The sequence below is a fragment of the Lampetra fluviatilis genome, chromosome 58 (assembly GCF_964198595.1).
Source record: "Lampetra fluviatilis chromosome 58, kcLamFluv1.1, whole genome shotgun sequence".
NCBI lineage: Eukaryota > Metazoa > Chordata > Hyperoartia > Petromyzontiformes > Petromyzontidae > Lampetra > Lampetra fluviatilis.
The window spans coordinates 364,691-381,196 of NC_136332.1; the positions used below are offsets into that span (position 1 = coordinate 364,691).

A 16,506-nucleotide genomic window follows, 5' to 3' on the forward strand; every position below is an offset into this window, starting at 1 on the left:
TCAGCCACTACTTTCAACCACCTATTTTAGCCACCTCTTTCAGAAACCTATTTCAGCCACCACTTTCAAGCACCTATTTGAAACACCTATTCCAGCAAACTATTTCAGCAACCTCTGTCAGCCACTTCTGTCAGCCACCTCTGTCAGCCACCTCTGTCAGCCACCTCTGTCAGCCACCTCTGTCAGCCACCTCTGTCAGCCACCTCTGTCAGCCACCTCTGTCAGCCACCTCTGTCAGCCACCTCTGTCAGCCACCTCTGTCAGCCACCTCTGTCAGCCACCTCTGTCAGCCACCTCTGTCAGCCACCTCTGTCAGCCACCTCTGTCAGCCACCTCTGTCAGCCACCTCTGTCAGCCACCTCTGTCAGCCACCTCTGTCAGCCACCTCTGTCAGCCACCAATTTCAGCTACCTCTTTCAGACACCTATTTCAGCCACCTCTTTCCACCACCTATTTCCACCACCAATTTCCGCCACCAATTTCAGCCACATATTTCAGCCACATATTTCAGCCACATATTTCAGCCACATATTTCAGCCACATATTTCTCTTATTTTCACCACCTATTTCACGCACCTATTTCAGCCATCTATTTGAGCCACCTCTTTCAGCCACCACTTTCAACCACCTATTTGAACCACCTATTTGAACCACCGATTCCATCCACCTATTTCAGTAAATCTTGGTTAGCCACCTCTTTCAGTCACCTCATGTCGCCACCTCTTTCGGCAACCTCTTTCCACCACTAATTTGATCCACCTATTACAGCCACCTATTTCAGCCACATATTTCAGCCACCTCTGTCAGCCACCTCTTTCAGTCACCTCTTGTTACCACCTCTTTCCACAACCTCTTTCCACAACCTCTTTCCACCACTAATTTGATCCACCTATTACAGCCACCTATTACAGCCACCTATTTCAGCCACATATTTCAGCCACATATTTCAGCCACATTTTTCAGCCACATATTTCAGCCTCCTATTTTCACCACCTATTTCAGCCACCTGTCAGATACCTATTTAAGTCACCTATTTCAGCTGCCTATTTCAGCCATCTATTTGAGCCACCTCTTTCAACCACCACTTTCAACCATCTATTTCAACCACCGATTCCAGCCACCTATTTCAGCCACCTCTTTCAGACAATCTATGTCAGACACCTATTTCAGCCACTTCTTTCCGAAACCTCTTTCCACCACTAATTTCAGCCACCTCTTTCAACCACCTCTTTCCACCACCTATTTCTGCCACCAATTTCTGCCACCAATTTCAGCCACCTCTTTCAGCCACTACTTTCAACCACCTATTTTAGCCACCTCTTTCAGAAACCTATTTCAGCCACCACTTTCAAGCACCTATTTGAAACACCTATTCCAGCAAACTATTTCAGCAACCTCTGTCAGCCACTTCTGTCAGCCACCTCTGTCAGCCACCTCTGTCAGCCACCTCTGTCAGCCACCTCTGTCAGCCACCTCTGTCAGCCACCTCTGTCAGCCACCTCTGTCAGCCACCTCTGTCAGCCACCTCTGTCAGCCACCTCTGTCAGCCACCTCTGTCAGCCACCTCTGTCAGCCACCTCTGTCAGCCACCTCTGTCAGCCACCTCTGTCAGCCACCTCTGTCAGCCACCTCTGTCAGCCACCTCTGTCAGCCACCTCTGTCAGCCACCTCTGTCAGCCACCAATTTCAGCTACCTCTTTCAGACACCTATTTCAGCCACCTCTTTCCACCACCTATTTCCACCACCAATTTCCGCCACCAATTTCAGCCACATATTTCAGCCACATATTTCAGCCACATATTTCAGCCACATATTTCAGCCACATATTTCTCTTATTTTCACCACCTATTTCACGCACCTATTTCAGCCATCTATTTGAGCCACCTCTTTCAGCCACCACTTTCAACCACCTATTTGAACCACCTATTTGAACCACCGATTCCATCCACCTATTTCAGTAAATCTTGGTTAGCCACCTCTTTCAGTCACCTCATGTCGCCACCTCTTTCGGCAACCTCTTTCCACCACTAATTTGATCCACCTATTACAGCCACCTATTTCAGCCACATATTTCAGCCACCTCTGTCAGCCACCTCTTTCAGTCACCTCTTGTTACCACCTCTTTCCACAACCTCTTTCCACAACCTCTTTCCACCACTAATTTGATCCACCTATTACAGCCACCTATTACAGCCACCTATTTCAGCCACATATTTCAGCCACATATTTCAGCCACATTTTTCAGCCACATATTTCAGCCTCCTATTTTCACCACCTATTTCAGCCACCTGTCAGATACCTATTTAAGTCACCTATTTCAGCTGCCTATTTCAGCCATCTATTTGAGCCACCTCTTTCAACCACCACTTTCAACCATCTATTTCAACCACCGATTCCAGCCACCTATTTCAGCCACCTCTTTCAGACAATCTATGTCAGACACCTATTTCAGCCACCTCTTTCCGCAACCTATCTCCACCACTAATTTGAGCCACCTATTACAGCCACCTCTTTCCGCCAGCTATTTCAGCCAATTCTTTCAACCACCTCTTTCAGCCACCTCTTTCAACCAATTATTTCAGCCACCGATTTCAACCACCTATTTAAGCCACATTTTTAAGCCACATTTTAAAAACCACCTCTGTCAGCCCCCTATTTCAACAACTTATTTCAGCTACCTCTTTCAACCACCAATTTCAGCCACCTCTTTCCACAACCTATTTCTGCCACCAATTTCTGCCACCAATTTCTGCCACCACTTTCAACCATCTATTTCATCCACTTATTTCAAACACCTCTTTCAGCCACCTATTTCAGATGCCTATTTCAGCCACCTCTGTCAGCCATCTCTGTCAGCCACCTATTTCAGCCACGTATTTCAGCCAATTCTTTCAACCACCTCTTTCAGCTACCTCTTTCAGCCACCTCTTTCAGCCACCTCTGTCAGCCACCTCTGTCAGCCACCTCTGTCAGCCACCTCTGTCAGCCACCTCTGTCAGCCACCTCTGTCAGCCACCTCTGTCAGCCACCTCTGTCAGCCACCTCTGTCAGCCACCTCTGTCAGCCACCTCTGTCAGCCACCTCTGTCAGCCACCTCTGTCAGCCACCTCTGTCAGCCACGTATTTCAGCCACATATTTCAGCCACCTATTTCAGCCACTTCTTTCAACCACCTCTTTCAGCTACCTCTTTCAGCCACCAATTTCAACAATCTATTTCAGCTACTTCTTTCATACTCTTTGGTTCTTTCGGTGAAGTCAGGTAGGTAAAAAACATTAAATTAAAAATGATAAGAAATAATATATTACTACTTCTTTCAGGCACCACTTTCAACCACCACTTTTAACCACCTATTTCAGCCACCTACTTCTGCCACCTATTTCTGCCACTTATTTCAGCCACCACTTTCAGCCACCACTTTCAGCCACTTCTTTCCACATCCTATTTCAGCCACCTATTTCAGCCACCTCTTTCAGCCACCACTTTCAACCACCTATTTGAACCACCTATTTGAACCACCGATTCCATCCACCTATTTCAGTAAATCTTGGTTAGCCACCTCTTTCAGTCACCTCATGTCGCCACCTCTTTCGGCAACCTCTTTCCACCACTAATTTGATCCACCTATTACAGCCACCTATTTCAGCCAAATATTTCAGCCACATATTTCAGCCACCTCTTTCAGTAAATCTTGGTCAGCCACCTCTTTCAGTCACCTCTTGTTACCACCTCTTTCCACAACCTCTTTCCACCACTAATTTGATCCACCTATTACAGCCACCTATTACAGCCACCTATTTCAGCCACATATTTCATTCACATTTTTCAGCCACATATTTCAGCCTCCTATTTTCACCACCTATTTCAGCCACCTGTCAGATACCTATTTAAGTCACCTATTTCAGCTGCCTATTTCAGCCATCTATTTGAGCCACCTCTTTCAACCACCACTTTCAACCATCTATTTCAACCACCGATTCCAGCCACCTATTTCAGCCACCTCTTTCAGACAATCTATGTCAGACACCTATTTCAGCCACCTCTTTCCGCAACCTATCTCCACCACTAATTTGAGCCACCTATTACAGCCACCTCTTTCCGCCAGCTATTTCAGCCAATTCTTTCAACCACCTCTTTCAGCCACCTCTTTCAACCAATTATTTCAGCCACCGATTTCAACAACTTATTTCAGCTACCTCTTTCAACCACCAATTTCAGCCACCTCTTTCCACAACCTATTTCTGCCACCAATTTCTGCCACCAATTTCTGCCACCACTTTCAACCATCTATTTCATCCACTTATTTCAAACACCTCTTTCAGCCACCTATTTCAGATGCCTATTTCAGCCACCTCTGTCAGCCATCTCTGTCAGCCACCTATTTCAGCCACGTATTTCAGCCAATTCTTTCAACCACCTCTTTCAGCCACCTCTTTCAGCCACCTCTGTCAGCCACCTCTGTCAGCCACCTCTGTCAGCCACCTCTGTCAGCCACCTCTGTCAGCCACCTCTGTCAGCCACCTCTGTCAGCCACCTCTGTCAGCCACCTCTGTCAGCCACCTCTGTCAGCCACCTCTGTCAGCCACCTCTGTCAGCCACCTCTGTCAGCCACCTCTGTCAGCCACCTCTGTCAGCCACGTATTTCAGCCACATATTTCAGCCACCTATTTCAGCCACTTCTTTCAACCACCTCTTTCAGCTACCTCTTTCAGCCACCAATTTCAACAATCTATTTCAGCTACTTCTTTCATACTCTTTGGTTCTTTCGGTGAAGTCAGGTAGGTAAAAAACATTAAATTAAAAATGATAAGAAATAATATATTACTACTTCTTTCAGGCACCACTTTCAACCACCACTTTTAACCACCTATTTCAGCCACCTACTTCTGCCGCCTATTTCTGCCACCTATTTCAGCCACCACTTTCAGCCACCACTTTCAGCCACTTCTTTCCACATCCTATTTCAGCCACCTATTTCAGCCAACCTATTTCAGCCACCTATTTCAGCCTACCTATTTCAGCCTACCTATTTCAGCCACCCTATTTCAGCCACCTCTTTCAACCATCTATTTCAGCCACATTTTCAGGCATCACTTTCAACCAACTATTTCAGCCACCTATTTAAGCCACCTATTTCAACCACCTATTTCAGCGACCTCTTTCAGCCACATATTCAGACACCACTTTCAACCATCTATTTCATCCACTGCTTTCAGCCACCTCTTTCACCCACCGTTTTCCAGCATCTATTTCAGCTACCTCTTTCAGCCACCTATTTCAACCACCTATTTCAGACATCTATTTGAGCCACCTATTTCAATTACTTATTTCAACCACCTATTTCAGCTATCTATTTGAGCCACCTATTCAGCCAACTCTTTTAGCCATCTATTTTAGCTACCTCTTTCAACTACCTATTTTAGCCACCTTTTCAGCCACATATCTCAGCCACCTATTTTTCAGCCACCGATTTCAACCACTTCTTTCAACCACTTATTTCATCCATCTATGTCAGCCAGCTATTTCAGCCACCTATTTCAGGAACCTCTTTCAACCACCTCTTTCAGCCACCTATTTCAGCCATCTCTTTCAGTCACCTCTTTCAGCCACATCTTTCCGCCACCTATTTCAGGAACCTCTTTCAACCACCGATTTCAGCCACCTATTTCAGCCACATATCTCAGCCACCTATTTTTCAGCCACCTATTTCAACCACTTCTTTCAACCACTTCTTTCAACCACTTATTTCATCCACCTATGTCAGCCAGCTATTTCAGCCACCTATTCAGCCAACTCTTTCAGCCATTTATTTCAGCCACCTCTTTCAACCACCTCCTTCAGCCACCTCTTTCAACCACCTATTCCAGCCACCTATTTCAGCCACCTCTTGCAGCCACATCTTTCCGCCAACCAATTTCAGGAACCTCTTTCAACCACCTCTTTCAGCCACCTACTTCAGCCACCTCTTTCAGTCACCTCTTTCAGCCACATCTTTCCACCACCTATTTCAGGAACCTCTTTCAACCACCTATTTCAGCCACCTATTTCAGCCACCTATTTCAGCCACCTATTTCATCTGCCTATTTCAGCCACATATTTCACCACCTATTTCAAGGTACAATACTCACAATTCAGTTATCGTGCATGCCAGTTCGCAAAATATCCTGGTGTTCCATAACAAACACCAATAGTAGCGCTACTAGGTGGCTGAAATAGGTGGCTACATTTTTTTGTTCACTTTATTTTTAATATTTTTCTATCGACGTGACTTTACCGAAAGAACCAAAGAATTTGAGCCACCTATTACAGCCATCTATTTTAGACACCTCTTTTAGCCACCTATTTCAGCCACCTATTTCAACCACCTATGTCAGCTGCTTTCTTCCACTACCTATTTCAATGCCCTATTACAACGGGGGGGGGGGGGGCGGGGGGGGCCCGTCCTTTCTCCCGAATCACTTTTACCGCAATAGCTAGAGATGTTTTTAACCCATATACAATAATATGTAGGCTATAACTATAAATATTACAAGTTGGGGCATTGAACCTCCCTGCGTGCTGCCCGCTTGGGTGGAAAGAAAAGGTGCAGTACGTCAAATAGAAAATAGTTGTTTTCCCCAACAATGTAACAAAACGATAGACGAAATATAAGCAGCTGTAGCAAAGAAAGTCCGACGTATTTAGCAGTATAACATAGAAATCAGCATCGCAGTACTACATATCAGTAAATAGCGTGACGTGAGCAAACGAAACAATTTAAATGCATTGAAGAAGCTAGAATAAGTCTACATTATAGAGCAGCAGTACGCACATTTAATTTAAGAAGCAGGCTACAGTCTAGGTTATAGACTGGCAGTACATTGACCGAGGTAAAGAGGCAGGCAACAGTCCACATTATAGACTGGCATACACTCACCGTGCCTAATAATAATATTTAGCGTGTAGATAGACTGCCAGTGCACTGACTTTGAATTAATAAGCAGGCAGCAGGCCACATGACAGACTGCCAGTGCACATGCGCAGCTTCATACAAATGTGTACAGTCTACATAAGAGACTGCCAGTACAGTGAGCAGGCAACAGTGGACAGTATAGACTGGCAGTACACCGAGTGCGATCAAGAAGCAGGCTGCAGTGTAGATAAGTGGAAGTGTTGTACTTTAAAAGTGTAATAGTATTTGTATAAATGTATTTAGTAATAGCATTAAAGATTGCATGGTAATTAGTCTATGTACGTGTCAGTAACGAAAGAAGCAATGTGCGTCACGTTAGGGAAAGTTGGAAATAAGAAGATAAATTAATGTGTTAAAAAAGTGAATTAATAAAGTACGTTGACGACGTTGTTGCTGGCATGTTGGTTTGTAATTTGTCCAGCGAATGCGAAATGGAGAGTCATTTAATTAATGGTGATGCATTGCAATATAATTTGCAGAAGCGTTAATAAACACCGTGTAAAGAATAAATAACCGAGTCCCCGGCGGCGATGTTTACTGCACATCGCAGCAGGTTATCATTTGAAGCTGAGCCGACCTAATGGAAAGTTTGTGAGGCAAAAGAGACAATGGCTGTCTTTTGTTGTCCTAGCGACCTGAAATAGAGCAGTGAGTATGCAGGGGAAGAAAGCGTGTTACATAGTGTATATCTACTGTAATGAAATATCTTGTTTGAACATTTAGCGGCGAGCGAAAGTGAAAAATCAATGTTAACAAAGTAATAATAGTTTGTGACTTAAAGTCTTGCTCACAATTGGAAAGTTTGTGAGCAAAGAGACACATTGGGTGGACTGTGATGTCTTAAGGGAATTAAATGTAGTAGCCAGGGGAGAAAGCGTATTACATCGTGTAGATTTACTGTCATAAAACATTTGGTTAATGAGTACGCTGTATTATTAAAAAACAGTAATAGAAATGAGAGCGATAAGATAGATGTGTGTTTGAAGGGAGCTCTAAATTCGTGTGTATTACCTCGCTCAGTGTCCGCACGAAAGAGAAATGACCACTCACCCCCACCGAACGTGTGTGACTTGGTAGGGGCAGTCCCCCCCCCCCCCACCGAAGGCGCGTGAGATGGTATGGTTGAGCACTAAATCGCTAATTAAACAACTTTAAAGTTGACGGACGGGAAAACGAAATAGCACTGGCTCACCACGGGGCTTACGGCGTGGTACCTGGCTACTTTTTTTTACCCGTACACCCCACGGTTTGGGAGCCAAATCCTTCGCAAAGTTTGGGACGCACACACACAGACAGACAAAAAATGCCTTTAATAGGTTTTTTTTTGTTGCACTGTGTATTGGGTTTAGAGGAAGACAGTATCACAGTGATAGTATTAATAATCAAATTTCAAGGGACAATACTCACAATTAAGTTATCGTGCGTGCCAGTTCACAAAATATCCTGGTGTTCAGTAACAAACACCAGCAGTAGCGCTACTATATTTCACGCGAGGTATTTTTTGGAAATACATTTTTTTCATTCGTAACAATGTTTTTTTGGCATTCCTGGTTAATTGTTGAAATTATTTTATGTTTCTTAACATGTTGTTACCTGTTTATCTGTTGATTCGGGGGCCACCATGTGGCCGACTGGGCCCCTATGCGTTGCATAATGCTGCCACATACCCTCCCCCCCCCATAGCTGTGTCTTCCACATTAATCTACAGCACGCTCATTTAATTTCTCCAGGTTAAATATTCTGATTCTGAAAAAAAACCCAAAAGTATGAGCCACAAAAGCCCATCATGCTTGGGAGTGTATACTTTTAACAGCATTGGTTAAATCAGCAAGCAATCTGCGTGACATCGACAGTCAATCTTGCTTGAACCGATGCTGTGTTGAACTGTCTCAGATGTTTTTAAGTTATCAAGCTCGACTTCTCTGTTAAATACGAGTCCTATCTCAAACGCAAAAACTGCCAATACCCAACACGAAATAATCATTACGCGTCACTGTGGAGAATATAAGCAACAAAATAAACAATTTGCCTCCTTCCCATACCTGATCGCACGTATTGGGTTCAAGCAAGCCTGATTTCTGCTGATGAGACACTGCATGTTTGAAACTGGTTCCAAAGTGCTACTTGTATTTTTTAAAGCGATGCTGCTGAAATCAGGCACTCGCAGGCCGATGGGATGTGTGTAAGACGTGCGAGCCTTTCCCCTACGCTGAACTGCCGATTTTCAATGAATGGGGAGCGGCTATAGTGAGGTAATTGGTGGCGTCGAGACGCAGGGCCGACATCTGTCATCCCAGCGTCCACGGCGTAAGCTTCAGCTGCATGACGTCATCGAGACGTCCCATCAACATCATAACCGCATGTGATGCTGCACACGGGCGACTAATCTAGCACGGGGTTGTTAAACATCGCTTTTTTAACATTACCGGTATCGGCACACACAAAAAAGGTTTGCTATAAAATACATGGAACAAAGATCCCAAGTGCTGCTAGCGAGCAACCTATGAAGGTCAGAACACCCGGCCGCATTTGTCTTCGTAGTGGCGATGTTTACACACCGCACCAGGTACTCATTTAAGGATGAGTCGACCTAGGGGAGGAGGCCCAGGACCGATTTAGATAATCGTCACTGGTGTTAGCGCAGCGCGCTAACCGCTACCCCCACCACTCTCCAGCCACACGGAACACGTCTGGCACGGAGACATACACCCCCATACAAAGATAAAGACCCCCGTGTTGCCCCTTACAGACAGTTGGGGCAAGTGCTGTTAGCGAGCACCTATGCAGGGTGGCAAGGCACACGAGGGGGTGGGTGGTCAACACCACGGCCGGCCGCCTTTGTCTCCCCAGTGGCAATGTTTACTACACACCGCACCAGGTACTCATTTGAGGCTGAGTCGACCTCGGGGAGGCCCATGACCGGTTCAGATAATCGCATACACACAGCGAACAAGGTAAATGACGTGCGTACAATTAAAATTGTGTAAAAAAAAAGTGCATTACCGTGTAACTGCATGACAAACCGGTAAAAAAAAACGGTTCGTCACAAATATAAACGTAACGCGTCATTAGCTTCATGACCGGAGACCCGAAGGAAGCTCCCGCAGAGGGGGCCTGTGTAGTCCCCAGAGATCGCAGGGTTCGTGCAAGCGGTGGGGTCGAGTGTGGGCAAACGCGCATCTCTTTCCAAGACGTCTTGCTCCATCGTGTGAAAGAGGAGGCCAAGATTCGTCTCTCACTACCAGGGGGCTGCCGCCTCCCCCCCTCTCGTTGGGGCTCTCTGCCAGCAGTGGGGTCCCCACTGAAAAGCCTACGGGCTCGGTAGGGGGGGTCGCGTCGGTTTTATGAGGTTCGTTCCTCTATCTCGGGAGGGGGGGTTATTTTCCCGGATGAAATATATTTGAATAAAAAAATACAAATATGACATTAATCTGCACAGATATGAACGGCGATATTACATCGGGCGTTCAACTCCCGTGTGCGTGACACAAGGCAAGCAAAAATAATGATGCGCACAATACAAAAACACATGCTGCCAATACCACTCCTTCCCCGGCCGCCTTTGTCTCTCCAGATGTCGCCCGTATAGCCTTAGACTGCTGGGGCAAATGCTACGCCCGGTCGCCTTTGTCTCCCCGGTGCCGATGTTATTCACACACACAGCGCACACCGGGTTCTCATTTTAAAGCAAGAGTCCACGTCGGGGCGAGTCCCGGAACCGGTTTCTATGTTCGTCACCGATGTTGGCTGCGAGCAGAAATCGAACTCAGATGGCCGGATTCGGTGGCGCAGTGCGCTAACTACTGCGCCACCGCTCACAATAAATACACAACACACACAAGCCAAAGGCCACCCACATAGCTCTGAATAGGCTGCTCGGGTAAGTGTCGTTAGCGAGTAAGCGCATGTGAAGGCCGAAACAACACACGAGGGGGTGTGGCCAGCACCACGCCCGGCCGCCTTTGTCTTCCCAATGCTGATGGGGTTTTTTTTTACACACCGGATGCGGTTGCACCCGAGTCAAGCATGGCTCGCAGGGCTATACCTAATCAATGAAACTGAGGAACTACTGTATATGTAAAGGTTGAGTCGATCTAGGTAAGGTCCTGAACCGTTTCAAATATTCACCATTCCTTTCCTGTAAACATCTGGCAGTTTACCAAACTTTGGTTGAAGCGAAGCTGTCGGTGAGACACTGCACTTTGAACCTGGTAACAGAACTGGCTTGCGTTGAGCTACTAATGATGATATGGCCGCGTGGCTAACGGGATGTGTAACACAAAATGTTTGTCATTTTTGACATTCAGTGTCTCATCAGCAGTGATGTTTGATTGGCCCAATGCTGCTGGTCCGAGCGCTTCGAACCGAGCGACCCCGGGTTCGATTCCCCGCTCACGGTCAATGCCAGTGACGATTTTCCGAACCGGTCCTAGGCCTCTCCCTGGCTCGACTCGGGCTCAAATGGGTACCCGGTGCGATGCGCAAACATCGCCATTGGGGGAGACAAAGGCGGTCGGGCGTGGTTGCTGACCATACTCGACCCCCCCCCCCCACGTTACCTTACAGCCAGTGCTGCTACTCGCTAACAATGCTTGCCCCAACAGTCTGTTAAGGCAATACGACAGGGGTGAGGTGGGATCTTTGTCTCGGGTGCGGCGACGACGATGGCGACGAGGGCTGGACGTGCCGTCGCCGATTCTGCCGCGATGCTGTGCATTAGGGATGCAGGACGCAGCGAATGGACGGACGGGCGAAGAGATCGAGAGAGACAGAGTGAGAGAGACAGAGAGCGAGACAGCGAGAGAGAGACAGAGAGCGAGACAGCGAGAGAGAGACAGAGAGAGCGAGAGACCGTGAGAGCGAGAGACACAGAGACAGAGCGAGAGAGCGAATTCTGCCGCATTCTCCTCGACAGCGCGCAACGGACACAACAACAGATCTGCACGGCGCGAATGGTGAAGATGTCCACACGTTGCGTTGTGTTAACCCTGCCTCACCCTCACGGGCATTCACCCACAGCCACCAAAGACAAAACAGACCCCCCCCCCCCCGTGTAAACCTTTAAATAACAGTCCATTGCAGCGAGTGCTGCAAGCGAACGCCGATTAAAGCTGACACTGCACACGGAGGAGCCAGTATGGTCAGCACCACGCCCGGCAGCCTTTGTCTCCCCTAGCGGCGACGTTTGACACATTTGAGGCCGAGTCGACCTAGGGGAGAGCCCAGGTTACCGATTCAGATAATCTTCACCGGTGTTGGCCCGGAGCCGGGAATCGAACTCGGTGACCGCCGGGTTCGTAGCGCAGCGCGCTAACAACGACACTACCGCTCCCCACACTCACCCACCCTCACTCACCCTGACCCTCACCCTGACCCTCACTCACTCTCCCTCATTCTGACCCTCACTCACCCTGACCCTCACCCTGAACCTCACTCACCCTCACTCACTCACTCTCCCTCACTCACCCTCACTCCCTCACTCACCCGCAGACCCCTGGGGATCTGGTTCAGGGTCGGAAGCAGCGGCAGCTCAGGGCAGGCGACGCGCTCATTGCCTCCCGTGGGTCTCGCTCAGCGCTCCACTGTCGATTGTGAAGCAGCAGCAGCCAGGGAGGAGGTGTGGAGGAGGAGGGATGGGGGGTGATTGAGCAAGTGAGGTGTGGAGGAGGAGGGATGGGGGGTGAGTGAGCAAGGGGGGGGGGTGATGGACGAGGAGGAGGCGGAGGAAGCGGTGATCGTCACGGGGCCAATGGCAGGAGGCGAGGCGACGCGTGGGGTCATCCGGGCGATTTAAAGGGGATGAGAGGGGGAGGCGAAAACGCAGGTGCAGCAAGACAACCCGGTTACACAGTACACACACAATACTATACAACACAGCACACACAATAATATACAACACAGTACACTACATACAAAATACTATACAACACAGCACACTACAGACACAATACTATACATCACAGCACACTACGTACACAATACTATACAACACAATACACTACACACACTACTATACAACACTACACTACGCACACAATACTATACAACACAGTACACTACACACACTACTATACAACACTACACTACGCACACAATACTATACAACACAGTACACTACATACAAAATACTATACAACACAGTACACTACACACAATAATATACAACACAGCACACTACACACACAATACTATACAGCACAGTACACTACGCACACAATACTATACAACACAGTACACTACACACATAATACTATACAGCACAATACACTACATACAAAATACTATACAACACAGCACACTACACACACAATAATATACAACAGTACACTACACACACAATATTATACAAGACAGTACATTACACTCACAATACTATACAACACAGTACACTACGAACACAATACTATACGACACAGCACACTACACACACAATACTATACAACACAGTACACTACACACACAATACTATACAACACAGTACACTACACACAATACTGTACAAGACAGTACACTACACACACAATACTATACAGCACAATACACTACATACAAAATACTATACACCAGAGCACACTACACACACAAAACTATACAACATAGTACACTACACATACAATACAATACAAGACAGTACACGACACTCACAATACTATACAGCACAATACACTACACATACATTACTATACAACATAGTACACTACACACAAAATACTATACCACAGTGCACTACACACAATACTATACAACACAGCGCACTACACACACAAAACTATACAACACAGTACACTACGCACACAATACTATACAACACAGCACACTACACACACAATACTATACAACACAGTACACTACACACACAATACTATACAACACAGCACACTACACACAATACTATACAATACAGTACACTACACTCACAATACTATACAACACAGCACACTACACACAATACTATACAATACAGTACACTACACACACAATACTATACAACACAGTACACTACGCACACAATACTATACAACACAGCACACTACACACACAAATACTATACAACACAGTACACTACACACAATACTATACAACACAGCACACTACACACAATACTATACAATACAGTACACTACACTCACAATACTATACACAGTACACTACGCACACAATACTATACAACACAGTACACTACGCACACAATACTATACAACACAGTGCACTACACACACAATACTATACAACACATTACACTACACACACTACTATACAATACATTACACTACGCACACAATACTATACAACACAGTGCACTACGCACACAATACTATACAACACATTACACTACACACACTACTATACAACACAGCACACTACACACACAATAATATACAACAGTACACTACACACACAATATTATACAAGACTGTACATTACACTCACAATACTATACGACACAGCACACTACACTCACAATACTATACAACACAGCACACTACACTCACAATACTATACAACACAGTACACTACACACACAAATACTATGCAACAGTACACTACACACAATACTATACAACAGTACACTACGCACAATACTATACAACACAGTACACTACACACACAATACTATACAGCACACTACACACACAAAACTATACAACACAGTACACTACACACACAATACTATACAACACAATACACTACGCACACAATACTATACAACACAGCACACTACACACAAAATACTATACAACACAATACACTACACACACAATACTATACAACACAATACACTACACACAAAATACTATATAACACAGTGCACTACACACAATACTATACAGCACAATACACTACACACAAAATACTATACAACACAATACACTACACACACAATACTATACAACACAATACACTACACACAAAATACTATACAACACAGCACACTACACACAAAATAATATACAACACAATACACTACACACCCAATACTATATAGCACACTACACACACAATACTATACAACACAGCACACTACACACACAATACTATACAACACAGCACACTACACACAAAATACTATACCACAGTGCACTACACACAATACTATACAACACAGCACACTACATACAGAATACTATACAACACAGCACACTACACACAATACATACAACACAGAACACTACATACACAATACTATACAACACCTTCTTAGGTTTTTTTCGGTAAAGTCACGTAGAAAGTAAAATAAAATATAAACAAAAATCACGACGTTTCGGAGGCAACACAAGTCTCCGTCATCAGGTGGGACCGTCACAGCCAGATTAGCTGTATCAAGTGAGGCAATGATTCAAGATGTAATCCCTTAAAAGCGAGTTGAGGGGGGAGGGAGAGGGAGGGGGGAGCTCATCAGACTATGGTAGCCAATGAAAGGAACGTATCGGGAGGGAGGGGGGGCGAGGCCAAAAGGGTGGGCGATGGACGTGGAAGCGCTTGTGCGCAAGCGGCCAATTACTGCACACGCCAACACAATGGAGCGATTGTGCGCAAGCGGCCAGCCACTGCACCCGCCAACACAATGGGCAGAGAGGAGGAGGGGAGGTCTAATACACATGATAGACAAAAGAACGAAAATGATGATGGGTACAAACTTAGGGGGAGCTCATCAGACTATGGTAGCCAATGAATGGAACGTATCGGGAGGGAGGGGGGGGGCGGGGGGGGCGAGGCCAAAAGGGTGGGCGACGGACGTGGAAGCGCTTGTGCGCAAGAGGCCAATTACTGCACACGCCAACACAATGGAGAGAGAGGGGGAGGGGGGGTCTGATACACATGATAGACAAAAGAACGAAAATGCCCATGTTTATACCAATGCTGGCTGAACAATGAAGAGAGTACTGTTAAAATAACTGAGGATGTTAACACTCGGTAAAGTACAGTAAAATAGTGCCTGTCAGATAAGGTGGTCCAAAAAATTTGTGATTAAGTCTTTTTTGCGTGGTTGATAACATTTTTCCAATGATTACTCAGTTTGTACCCATCATCACGGTTGAAATTATGTCTGTGTTTGTATATTTGTATGGCTTCGTGTACAAACCTTTGATGGTAGCCGGGAGGTTTGCAGAGAACCTTGGTCTCGGAAAAGACAATTTCATGAGAGCCCACCGAGTTGTAGCAATGATCGGCCACGGCAGAAGAATCAGTTCTGCCGTGTTTCAGATCTGACTTGTGCTCGCGGACACGATCAGAAACATGACGTTTCGTTTCTCCAATGTAGCAATCACCACAAATGCAACTCAATTTGTAGACTCCAGGATACTGTAAGTCAGGAACGACATCCTTCACAGATGGAATCAGATCACGGATTTTATGCACTGTACTGAATCGGACTTGGATCTTATGTTTGTTTAGAATTTTGGAGATCTTTTTGGTCACGCCAGCTATGTATGGTAACGTGATGGTTTTGGTCGGAGTTTCATGTGGCTGTTTCTGTGTGGTGGGAGAGACAGCTTGGCGGATAGTACGGTCAGAGTATCCGTTCATCCTGAGGGCCCGATGTACATGTC

The 16,506-nt window shown here is 45.9% G+C and overlaps 1 protein-coding gene across 1 annotated transcript in view; it reads right to left on the bottom strand.

Annotated features, from left to right (window-relative positions):
• Positions 1–12,553, bottom strand: part of LOC144950572 (serine/threonine-protein kinase SBK1-like) — a 59,943-nt gene extending 47,390 nt beyond the window's left edge. Inside the window, exon 1 of the mRNA XM_078880708.1 lies at positions 12,437–12,553. The gene's annotated coding sequence lies outside the window, so the exon portion shown is untranslated. The remainder of the gene's footprint in view (positions 1–12,436) is intronic.
• Positions 12,554–16,506: the final 3,953 nt, after the last annotated feature.